At 42.5% G+C, this 12,839-nt stretch overlaps 1 long non-coding RNA gene across 1 annotated transcript; it reads right to left on the minus strand.

The window, feature by feature from the left end:
• Positions 1-5,958: 5,958 nt before the first annotated feature.
• LOC115168804 (uncharacterized) lies at positions 5,959-7,166 on the minus strand. The gene is made up of 2 exons (XR_003870751.1): positions 7,017-7,166; positions 5,959-6,873 (listed from the first exon to the last, which is right to left on the minus strand). It is a non-coding gene; the product is annotated as an uncharacterized LOC115168804 (long non-coding RNA).
• Between the last annotated feature and the right edge of the window lie 5,673 nt (positions 7,167-12,839).

The following is a 12,839-nucleotide window of genomic DNA, read 5'->3' on the forward strand; positions in this document are numbered from 1 at the left end:
TTAGGTGTGGCTGTTTCTGCTTCATGTTTTTGGATCTCACTGACATTTGTCTGTTAACTTGAATCCATTCCTGCTTTTAGAAGTAACCATTAGGGCGGTAGGTAGACCAGCGAAGATGGACAGTTCGATTCCCGGGCCAGGCACTGGAAAAATAGGGGGAATTGATCTGGCAACTGGAGTGCTGCTGGGTTCACATCTTAAAGACCTTCCCCTACTGTTGGGCCCTTGAACAAGGCCATTAACCCCACAACTTGCTCTCCATCCAGGGGAGCTGCTCGTCTCAACTATGTGATGTCTATGGGGAACGATCATCAGCAGCACCTGAACAGTTGGTGTGGACACAGGCACTCTGCCTTCACATTTAGTATCTGAAGAAAACAATGATGTAGCATCTCCTAGCCCTGCAGGTAATGCACTACCTGAATAATTTTCTTGCCCAGCCTCTGAGTTTAAACTGGATGGAGAATATATACTGGGAGGACTTTGACATTCATGCCAGCAGCTCAGTTCTTTACAACAGACCGGAGACTGGATTGCTCTCTGAGTACTGTAGCACAACCTTTCCACATTCAGGGAACTCCCAACTCTAGACCTGGAGAGACACTGGGTGTGCAGGGTTGGTTTTTTACAGCCCAATTTAATTAAGCAATGCTTGTACTGAATACCAAGGTGATTATTGTAAACTGTTCTGTTAGTGTTAGTTTGGAATAAAAGCCTGCATTTGGAGTTGGAGACCCCTGAGTTAAACAAGAACACTTACATTTAAGTAAAGTGAAATGTCTTTCATAGTACTGTAAATGTATTATACCCGGGCTATTCAACTATGTTCTTACAGGGGCCAGATTTGAAAAATGTTATTTACAGGGGTGGCAGACATTTTTTACATGGGATTACTCTTCCTAAAACTGGTATAAAGAACAATGCAGAAACATAATTATAATCTTATCAAGTCCTTTTATTAAAATTAAATATGGCTAAAAGTTCATTTTAAGTGCTTTAATATTAGCCTAATTCAGTGCATTAAATTGTTGAAATAATGGAACACATTTGTCCTTACAGTGCATTCGGAAAGTATTCAGATCCCTTAACTTTTTTCACATTTTGTTACATTACAGCCTTATTCTAAAATGGATCAATTAAAACAAATCTTTATCTACATGCAATACCCCATAATGATGAAGTGAAAACAGGTAGAAATTCTTGCACATTTATTATGAAGAAAAAACTAATTCCTTATTTACATAAGTATTCAGACCCTTTACTATGAGACCCGAAATTGAGCGCAGGTGCATCCTGTTTCCATTGATCATCCTTGAGATGTTTCTACAACTTGGAGTCCACCTGTGGTAAATCCAATTGATTGGACATGATTTGGAAGGCACAAGCCTGTCTATATAAGGTCCCACAGTTGATAGTGCATGTCAGAGCAAAAACCAAGCCATGAGGTCGAAGGAACTGTCCGTAGCGCACCTAGACAGGATTGTGTTGAGGCACAGATCTGGGGAAGGGTGTCAAAAAATATCTGCAGCATTAAAGGTCCCCAAGAACACAGTGGCTTCCATCATTCTTAAATGGAAGAAGTGTTGAACCACCAAGACTCTTCCTAGAGCTGGCTGCCTGGCCAATCTGAGCAATCGGGGGAGAAGGGCCTTGGTCAGGGAGGTGACCAAGAAATCAATTGTAACTGACAGAGCTCCAGCGATTTTTTTATATATATATATATATATATACTGCTCAAAAAAATAAAGGGAACACTAATATAACACATCCTAGATCTGAATGAATGAAATAATCTTATTAAATACTTTTTTCTTTACATAGTTGAATGTGCTGACAACAAAATCACACACAAATAATCAATGGAAATCCAATTTATCAACCCATGGAGGTCTGAATTTGGAGTCACACTCAAAATTAAAGTGGAAAACCACACTACAGGCTGATCCAACTTTGATGTAATGTCCTTAAAACAAGTCAAAATGAGGCTCAGTAGTGTGTGTGGCCTCCACGTGCCTGTATGACCTCCCAACAACGCCTGGGCATGCTCCTGATGAGGTGGCGGATGGTCTCCTGAGGGATCTCCTCCCAGACCTGGACTAATGCATCCGCCAACTCCTGGACAGTATGTGGTGCAACGTGGCGTTGGTGGATGGAGCGAGACATGATGTCCCAGATGTGCTCAATTGGATTCAGGTCTGGGGAACGGGCGGGCCAGTCCATAGCATCAATGCCTTCCTCTTGCAGGAACTGCTGACACACTCCAGCCACATGAGGTCTAGCATTGTCTTGCATTAGGAGGAACCCAGGGCCAACCACACCAGCATATGGTCTCACAAGGGGTCTGAGGATCTCATCTCGGTACCTAATGGCAGTCAGGCTACCTCTGGCGAGCACATGGAGGGCTGTGCGGCCCCCCAAAGAAATGCCACCCCACACCATGACTGACCCACCGCCAAACCGGTCATGCTGGTGGATGTTGCAGGCAGCAAAACGTCCTCCACGGCGTCTCCAGACTCTGTCACGTCTGTCACATGTGCTCAGTGTGAACCTGCTTTCATCTGTGAAGAGCACAGGGCGCCAGTGGCAAATTTGCCAATCTTGGTGTTCTCTGGCAAATGCCAAACGTCCTGCACGGTGTTGGGCTGTAAGCACAACCCCCACCTGTGGACGTCGGGCCATCATACCACCCTCATGGAGTCTGTTTCTGACCGTTTGAGCAGACACATGTACATTTGTGGCCTGCTGGAGGTCATTTTGCAGGGCTCTGGCAGTGCTTCTCCTGCTCCTCCTTGCACAAAGGCGGAGTCAGCGGTCCTGCTGCTGGGTTGTTGCCCTCCTACGGCCTCCTCCACGTCTCCTGATGTACTTGCCTGTCTCCTGGTAGCGCCTCCATGCTCTGGACACTACGCTGACAGACACAGCAAACCTTCTTGCCACAGCTCGCATTGATGTGTCATCCTGGATGAGCTGCACTACCTGAGCCACTTGTGTGGGTTGTAGACTCCGTCTCATGCTACCACTAGAGTGAAAGCACCGCCAGCATTCAAAAGTGACCAAAACATCAGCCAGGAAGCATAGGAACTGAAAAGTGGTCTGTGGTCACCACCTGCAGAACCACTCCTTTATTGGGGGTGTCTTGCTAATTGCCTATAATTTCCACCTGTTGTCTATTCCAATTGTACAACAGCATGTGAAATTTATTGTCAATCAGTTTTGCTTCCTAAGTGGACAGTTTGATTTCACAGAAGTGTGATTGACTTGGAGTTACATTGTGTTGTTTAAGTGTTCCCTTTATTTTTTTGAGCAGTATATTGAGCAGTATATATATTTTGTTTTTATGGAGACCTTCCAGAAGGACAACCATCTCTGCAGCACCCCAACAATCAGGCCTTTATGGTAGAGTTGCCAGACAGAAGCGACTCCTCAGTAAAATGCAAACGACAGCCCGCTTGAGGTTTGCCAAAGGGCACCTAAAGACTCTCAGACCATGAGAAACAAGATTCTCTGGTCTGATGTAACCAAGATTGAACTTCTTGGCCTGAATGTCAAGTCTAGAGGAAACCTGGCACCATCCCTATGGTGAAGCATGGTGGTGGCAGCATCATGCTGTTTTTCAGTGACAGGGACTGGGAGACTAGTCAGGATCGAGGCAAAGATGTAAACCTGCTCCAGAGTGCTCAGGACCTCAGACTGGGGCAAAGGTTCAACTTCCAACAGGACAACAACCCTAAGCACACAGCCAAAATAACCCAGGAATGGCTTCGGGACAAGTCTCTGAATGTCCTTGAGTGGCCCAGCCAAAGCCCGGACTTGAAGCCGATCAAACATCTCTGGAGAGACCTGAAAATAGCTGTGCAGCAACGCTCCCCATCCAACCTGACAGCTTGAGGATCTGTATAGAAGAATGGGGGGAAAAACTCCCCAAATACAGGTGTGCCAAGCTTGTAACGTCATACCCAAGAAGACTGTCATCGCTGCCAAAGGTGCTTCAACAAAGTACTGAATAAAGGGTTAACTAATCCACATTACTTATGTAAATGTGATATTTCAGATTTATTTTTATTTATTAGCAAAAATGTCTAAACCTGTGTTTGCTTTGTCATTATGAGTATTGTGTGTAGATTAATGAAAAAAAAACAATTTAATCCATTTTAGAATAAGGCTGTAACGTAACAAAATGTGTAAAAAGTCAAGGGGTCTGAATACTTTCCGAAGGCACTGTACATCTTAGTAGGTATAACATACCTCCTTACATGTTACCAAACCGCCCATGTTGCGTGTGCGAGCTTTGCAAAATAAATGTACACATACATGTTATTCAATCATTTCATCCAAACTGCTCGATCGCGACTGCTCAGACGCGCTGCAAGTCTGGCCTCTCCCATCTACCCATTCGTGGGGGATAGACAAAATGAACATGCACACGCGATGAGCCAGCATGTTAGAAACTCACGTAAATTTGCACAATCATGACTTTTTTTCAGCAGGTGTTTTAAAACGCTTGACTCTGCAGATTCAATTACGTCTAGCCCCTCACCATTGTTTCTGCGAAGAACGTCTGCACTTTGTTCACCAGTTACCCACAGCCAGTGAGCCTCAACACAGCTCTTTATCCAGCTCTAAGGGGAAATCCTGAGTATTGTGGGTCTGTTTGAGTAGGCTATTTTTATTATTATTTTGTATTTTTTTATTTCACTTTTATTTAACCAGGTAAGCTAGTTGAGAACAAGTTCTCATTAACAACTGCGACCTGGCCAAGATAAAGCAAAGCAGTTCGACACATACAACAACACAGAGTTACACATAAACAAACGTACAGTCAATAATACAATAGAAAAAAAGAAAGTCTATATACAGTGTGTGCAAATGGTGTGAGGAGGTAGGCAATAAATAGGCCATAGTAGCGAAGTAATTACAATTTAGCAATTAAACATTGGAGTGATAGATGAGCAGATGATGATGAGCAGATGATGGTGTGTAAGTAGTGATACTGGTGTGCAAAAGAGCAGAAAAGTAAATAAAAACAATATGGGGATGAGGTAGGTAGATTGGGTGGGCTATTTACAGATGGACTATGTACAGCTGCGTAGGCTACATCGAAGCATCTTTATATCATCTTTATAGATACAGGCCTACCCAAACTGACTAAATGAAAGTTCATGACAATTCTTCTATGACCTTCCAAAACCACTGCCTGGTCCACAATTAATCCTAAACCTCCATATTGAATTTATGCGTATGCAGAATAGGCCTACGCCTATGTGGATTCCCAACCGTTTAAGATAACATGGGGCCTCTGATACAGAGAGAACTGAGAGCCTGCATGTAAATAATTAGTAGCAGAAAAGTGCTGTGCTGTTCAAAAATAACCTCATTTGCGAGCCACTGTTTCGGTAGTTACGTGTAAAACTGGACAAGAATGTGATGAATGGGCGTCATGGCATGAGCCCAAGACAACCCCCCTGACTGTTGGTTCCTCACTGGTTATGTCTTAACATTGTTAACCTCTTAAGCAGCCGTTGTCTTGCAGGTAGCTGGCTTCATTAGGGGTATAAAGTAAATAACACCAATGCCAAGGACATCTCATTTCAGAGAGCTCTGTAAGTTGTTTCACATAAAGGGCATAAAAAACCTAAAAGCAGCTTTACCCAACTCTGTGGAGACCGAAGGGGCCTCCAGTGCTATCCAACGGCATCTCAATCACACCGCAACGCGTACAGGAGGTGGAACGGGAAGCTGTGCCACACAGGTGCTTGCCTCCATTCTTCATTCCTCTTTACATGGGAATAGCCTACAGGTTTAGAGAGTATACTTTACGACACCTCACCATCCTATTTGTTTTAGTGAGAAATCTGCCTTGTCAATAAGGCCAGTCCAGGGGATTAGGTTACTTCACTACTGCTTCTTTGAATAGCTCTATGGACATTCCTCCATACTCTTTTCTTTGTTCTTCTTTATTTTGACTGCAGGTAGGTAGAGGTGGCTGTTGGCTGTTATTGAAACGATGGGCATCAAGTAAGCTTGGCATTTGGTTCCCTGTGTGTGCACCATGTGACACTTGTTCACAGTGATCGATCCATGCATCAAAGCTCCCTATAGCTTATGATCAGTTCCTTCCTACATTAAAGCTGGACATGGTGAGGTAGGCCTAAGCCTATAAGGCAATAGATTATATCTCAACTACTATGACAAACCGAACTGTTCCTATTTCATTTTATTCTGAATTATAGAAGTTGGTTAATGAATCATTACATTGATAAAGATCATTTCACTTTCTCCAGCTTGTGTCCCCACATCACAAGTATTTGTGTGTGAATATCCCTTCCATTCCCTCTCCCAGCCCGCTAATGCCTAATCAAATGAGGAGAGGATTCTTCAGTTCGTTCATATAGTATTTATAAAATACAAATCTACACTGTGGAAATACTACACCACAAAGCATTTAATAGTTCATTAAAAGAGCCTATAAAAAATGAGGGACATTTGGCACCATACGTAAATACCATGCATATTGATCATTTCACTTGACAGTAGACCAACAAAATTGTTGTAGAAGCATAACTAATAGTGGTATGCCAGCCTACCATAAACCAGGTTAAAAATGAGATAACAAATAGTGAATCCCTCTGGATCTTCTGAAGATTTATCAGATGTTTTAGTTGGTTCCAAGATGTCTGCTTTCTCCAGCTTGCGTTTTTGAATCTGAATATAAGCTTAATTGAGCCACTATCATGTCAATTGGACTAATAGATTCATAGCTTAACTTACTTACTAATAGCATAACTTACATTGTTTTGTGTAATAATTCTCCAGCATGTCCAAGCATTTATTTATGTATGCTCCTCTTTACTTCTCCATCAATGGTTTGGATACCTGACAAAAAAAAGAGAAAAAGCATCAACAAACAATCCATTTGTCATTTAAAAAATCTTTGTTGTTGACATTCATTTGTTTGCAAGTTATTACTTGCCAATTATTATGCATGCACGTAAGTAACAGGCTACACACCGTTTTACCATTTATGAATGTGGTCTGTGGTCTTGACTACGCAATCGACTGCCGACACCATTCTGTAGGTAGTTCTGGTCTGTTTACAGATGTTGTTGCCTGAACACTCCCTGGCGCACGAGTGAAGGCATTCTGCTTCACTAGCCAATTAATAGCGTCCCCACGTAACATGTTAATGCAACAAGTGCCCTGTGTTTCGTGCACCTCAATGCGACAAGAGCCCTGTGGATCGCGCATGCCAAGATGAACAGCGCTGCTTTGACAGCCCCCAACAACCAATCAGCTAAGAGCTCTCATCGAATAATCTAATGAACACTCATCATCTCCAAAAGTGGCATATCTTGGACCTATATCCCCAAATATTGCTGTCTGAAGCTTAAGATATTATTATAAGGTTAGGCTATTTATGGAAAGAAACACAGGCATTGCAAAAAGTACATGAATGTCTCCAAAAAACAACTACTATCCTATAGGCTTTAACGATATCAACAAATAAAGCTATATTATAGCCTTCCATATCTGGAAATTGGATGACAGATTTTTTCAAAACATGCATAGGCCTATTACATTTTTGGGAAAGTAGGCTAATAACCCACTCAATACAGCCTTACCATATTAGCCTTCAATTGGTGCGTGGTGAGCTCAAGTCAATGTTCTGTCAATTAAATAATTGAAAATGACTACGTTTTCATTCAATTTTGATTACATTTCCATAGACTAAATGTCAATCTATACCTATACGCCTATAGACATATCATTAGGCATCAATATTAGAGGAAACATACAATGTGTGAGATTTTACAGAAAAGAAAATCCCAGCATAATGTGTTGATGTTAATAGGTTTTTGCTCGGTTTGGGCACTTATTTTATATCGGAGTTTCACAACAACGAGGTCGAAGGCAACGTGGAAATTCTTTCCATGTCTCCACAACATTTCGATTTTCTGGTGATACAAGAATCCGAGAAACCTGTTGCAAAAGCCTGTCCACACACCCAATCGTCCTGCAACCATAAAGCATATTTAAAATTGTACCTTTATTTAACTAGGCAAGTCAGCTAAGAACAAATTCTTATTTACAATGACGGCCTACCCCAGCCAAACCCGGACGACGCTGGGCCAATTATGCGCCGCCCTATGGGTCTCCCAATCACGGGCGGATGTGATACAGCCTGGATTCGAACAAGGGACTGTAGTGACGCCTCTTGCACTGAGATGGAGTGCCTTAGACCGGGAGCCCATATATCGAGACCTATCTCAAAGACATCTACCATCACGTGTTCCCAATGTTTTTGTTTTCTTCAGAAACATTTGTTTTCACAGGCAGCGAGGAGAATCAGTTGGCCACGCCCTGTCTTGAGGCCCTTGCCTCCTGATTCTCCACACTGTACCCTCAAAAGGCACAACCTTTGGGAAAGTCATGGCTGCTGAACCGCCTGAACTAGCCCAACTGCCCTACTTTGTGCATAACAGACATTGACATATAGGGAGACCTTCTGGAGAATCAGAGACTTTTCCTTGAAGTATAGCCAACTCTTAAGAAATATATAGGCTATAGCCACAACATTTCAATCTTTAGCTTTTTTTCTTCTAAAAATCAAAAGGTTTTTACTTCTAGTGATCTAAACAGAGTGGCAGTGGCATTATTGCAGGAGTAGGCTGTATATCCTGTAGCCTATAAATGGTGGTGTAATTTCTTGATAAGAGCAAAAGTGAAAAAGGTCAAGTGAAACGGACACGCAACAGGCTGAATGGAGATTCTAGACAACTTTCAAAGTTGCTCAAGTCCTATAAAGTTTGATTCCAGACACAATGGAGGTGTTCAGCTGACAATTGAGCACGCGGGAACAAATGGAGGGGAAAGGGAGAGGGTTTGTGCATTAACATCTCACTGTATCCAGTTCAGGTGCAAGGCGCCCCTCAAAAGAACCGAGTATATACTGGGGTGCCATTGATCTTTTCTTCTGTCTGTTTTGTGTCCACAAAAAGTGGGCCCTATCAAAGATGTCCCTCACTTTTAAACACTAAACCACATTTGTATTTGTGTTTATTATGTATCCACATCAGCTGTGGTAGCAGCTACTCTTCCTGGGTCCAGCAAAATGAAGGAAGATATACACATTTAAAAACAATACATTTCATTTTACAACACATTAAGTGTGTGCCCTCAGGCCACTACTCTACAACTGCATACTGTATCTACAACACAACATCCATGTGTACGTGTTTGTATAGTGCATATGTTATCATGTGTATGCATGTGTCTGTGCCTGTGTGTTTGTGTGGCTCGACAGTGCCCGCTGTTCCATAAGGTGTATTTTTACCTGCTTTTTAAATCTGATTCTACTGCTGCATCAGTTACCTGATGTGGAATAGAGTTCCATGTAGTCATGGCTCTATTTAGTACTGTGAGCCTCCCATAGTCTGTTCTGGACTTGGGGACTGTGAAGAGACCTCTGGTGGCATGTCTTGTGGGGTATGTATGGGTGTCTGAGCTGTGTGCTAGTAGTTGAAACAGACAGCTCGGTGCATTCAACACGTCAATACTTCTCACAAATACACGTAGTGATGAAGTCAATCTCTCCTCTACTTTGAGCCAGGAGAGATTGACATGCATATTATTAACGTTAGCCGTGCTGCCATGTTCTGGGCCAATTGCAATTTTGCTAAGTCCCTGTTTGTGGCACGACCACACGACTGGACAGTAGTCTTGTGGATAGTGTTGTTAAGAAGTTTTATTATGGACAGACCCCACATGTTTTTTCAGCAGCAGATTATGATCAATAATGTCAAAAGCAGCACTGAAGTCTAACAAAACAGCTCCCACAATCATTTTTTTATCAATTTCTCTGAGCTAATCATCAGTAATTTGTGTACAGTACAAGAAGTACATGTTGAATGCCCTTCCCTATAAGCATGCTAAAAATGTGTTGTTAATTTGTTTAATTTGAAATAGCATTGTATCTGGTCAAACACAATTTTTCCCCAAAAGTTTACTAAGGGTTGGTAACAGTTTGATTGGTAGGCTGTTTGAGCCAGCAAAGGGTGCTTTGCTATTCTTGTGTAGTGGAATTACGTTTGCTTCCCTCCAGGCCTGAGGGCACACACTTTCCTGTTGGCTTAGATTGAAGAGATGGCCAATAGGAATGGCAATATCGTATTTCTGGTATCATCCCATGTCTGGAAGGTGGCCCATACATCCCCCTTCAAAAGGTGGTGACCCGTGTGACCTAAATAATTATCGCCCCATTTCTCTTGCCTAGCAGAAATGACAGAATCCTTGGTAAATACTCAACTTAGATCCTTTTAACCAACAACATATATTCTAAATGTACACCAGTCAGGTTCCAGACCAGGTCATAGCACCATCTCTGATACTTCTTTGGTTTTAAGGATGTTCTTAAATTGTTTGGATAAGAAGAAACACTGTGCAGACCTTTTTAATTGACTGTCTAAAGCCTTTGACACTGTTCCTTTCACTATTTCCATAAAACATACTGGTTTATCTGTAAGGAAATACTTTCACCATTCAACATTTATTCTGGTTATTGACTATGGCGATAGCGTCTATATGAATGCAGCTCCCACTGTACTGAAGCCATTGGACGCAGTTTACCATAGCGCATTGTGATTTGTCATGGGTTCAGTACGCATTTTTGCAATTTGTATCAGAAAGTAGGCTGGTAGATTGATGCATTGCGCTCTTTTTGTCTCTAAAGCCCTCTTGCATAAACTTCCGCCATACTTTACCTCATTGTTAACCTTCAGACGTATAAGTTGTGTATATATACAGTGCCTTGCAAAAGTATTCATCCCCCTTGGCGGTTTTTTCATATTTTGTTGCATTACAACCTGTAATTTAAATTGATTTTTATTTGGATTTCATGTAATGGACATACACAAAATAGTCCAAATTGGTGAGGTGAAACGAAAAAAATGACTTAAAATAAATTAAAAAATTAACGGAAAAGTGGTGTCTGCAAATGTATTCACCCCCTTTACAATAAAGCCCCTAAACAAGATCTGGTGCAACCAATTACCTTCAGAAGTCACATAATTTGTTACATAAAGTCCACCTGTGTGCAATCTAAGTGTCATGTGATCTGTCACATGATCTCAGTATACAGTTGAAGTCGGAAGTTTACATAAACTAAGTTGAATGTGCCTTTAAACAGCTTGGAAAATTCCAGAAAATTATGTCATGGCTTTAGAAGCTTCTGATAGGCTAATTGACATCATTTGAGTCAATTGGAGGTGTACCTGTGGATGTACTTCAAGGCCTACCTTCAAACTCACTGCCTCTTCGCTTGACATCATGGGAAAATCAAAAGAAATCAGCCAAGACCTCAGAACAAAATGGTAGACCTCCACAAGTCTGGTTCATCCTTGGGAGCAATTTCCGAACACCTGAAGGTACCACGTTCATCTGTACAAACAATAGTACGCAAGTATAAACACCATGGGACCACGCAGCCGTCATACCGTTCAGGAAGGAGACGCGTTCTGTCTCCTAGAGATGAACGTACTTTGGCGCAAAAAGTGCAAATTCAATCCCAGAACAACAGCAAAGGATCTTGTGAAGATGCTGGAGGAAACAGGTACAAAAGTATATATATCCATATCAAAACGAGTCCTATATCGACATAACCTGAAAGGCCGCTCAGCAAGGAAGAAGCCACTGCTCCAAAACCGCCATAAAAAAGCCAGACTACGGTTTCAAATCAAATCAAAGTTTATTTGTCACGTGTGCCGAATACAACAGGTGTAGACCTTACAGTGAAATGCTTACTTACAGGCTCTAACCAATAGTGCGAAAAGAAAGGTGTGTGTGTGTGTGTGTGTGTGAGAGTGGGGGGGGGTGAAAAAATAAAACAACAGTAAAAAGACATTTGAAAATAACAGTAGCAAGGCTATCTACAGACACGGGTTAGTCAGGCTTATTGAGGTAGTGTGTACATGAAGGTATGGTTAAAGTGACTATGCATATATGATTAACAGAGAGTAGCAGTAGCGTAAAAGAGGGGTTGGTGGGTGGGACACAATGCAGATAGCCCGGTTAGCTAATGTGCGGGTGCACTGGTTGGTCGGGCCAGTTGAGGTAGTATGTACATGAATGTGTAGTTAAAGTGACTATGCATATAAGATAAACAGAGAGCAGCAGCAGCGTAAAAGAGGGGTTGGGGGGGCACACAATGCAAATAGTCTGGGTAACCATTTGGTTACCTGTTCAGGAGTCTTATGGCATGGGCCTAAAAACTGTTGAGAAGCCTTTTTGTCCTAGACTTGGCACTCCGGTACCACTTGCCATGCAGTAGTAGAGAGAACAGTCTATGGCTGGGGTCTTTGACAATTTTTAGGGCCTTCCTCTGACACCGCCTGGTGTAGAGGTCCTGGATGGCAGGCAGCTTTGCCCCAGTGATGTACTGGGCCGTACGCACTACCCTCTGAAGTGCCTCGCGGTCGGAGGCCAAGCAATTGCCGAACCAGGCAGTGATGTAACTGGTCAGGATGCTCTCGATGTTGCAGCTGTAGAACCTTTTGAGGATCTCAGGACCCATGCCAAATCATTTTAGTTTCCTGAGGGGGAATAGGCTTTGTTGTGCCCTCTTCACAACTGTCTTGGTGTGTTTGGACCATTCTAGTTTGTTGTTGATGTGGACACCAAGGAACTTGAAGCTCTCAACCTGCTCCACTATAGCCCCGTCGATGAGAATGGGGGCGTGCTCGGTCCTCCTTTTCCTGTAGTGCACAATCATCTCCTTAGTCTTGGTTACGTTGAGGGATAGGTTGTTATTCTGGCACCACCCGGCCAGGTCTCTGACCTCCTCCCTA

This window comes from Salmo trutta, chromosome 30 (assembly GCF_901001165.1).
Source record: "Salmo trutta chromosome 30, fSalTru1.1, whole genome shotgun sequence".
NCBI classification, from domain to species: Eukaryota; Metazoa; Chordata; class Actinopteri; order Salmoniformes; family Salmonidae; genus Salmo; species Salmo trutta.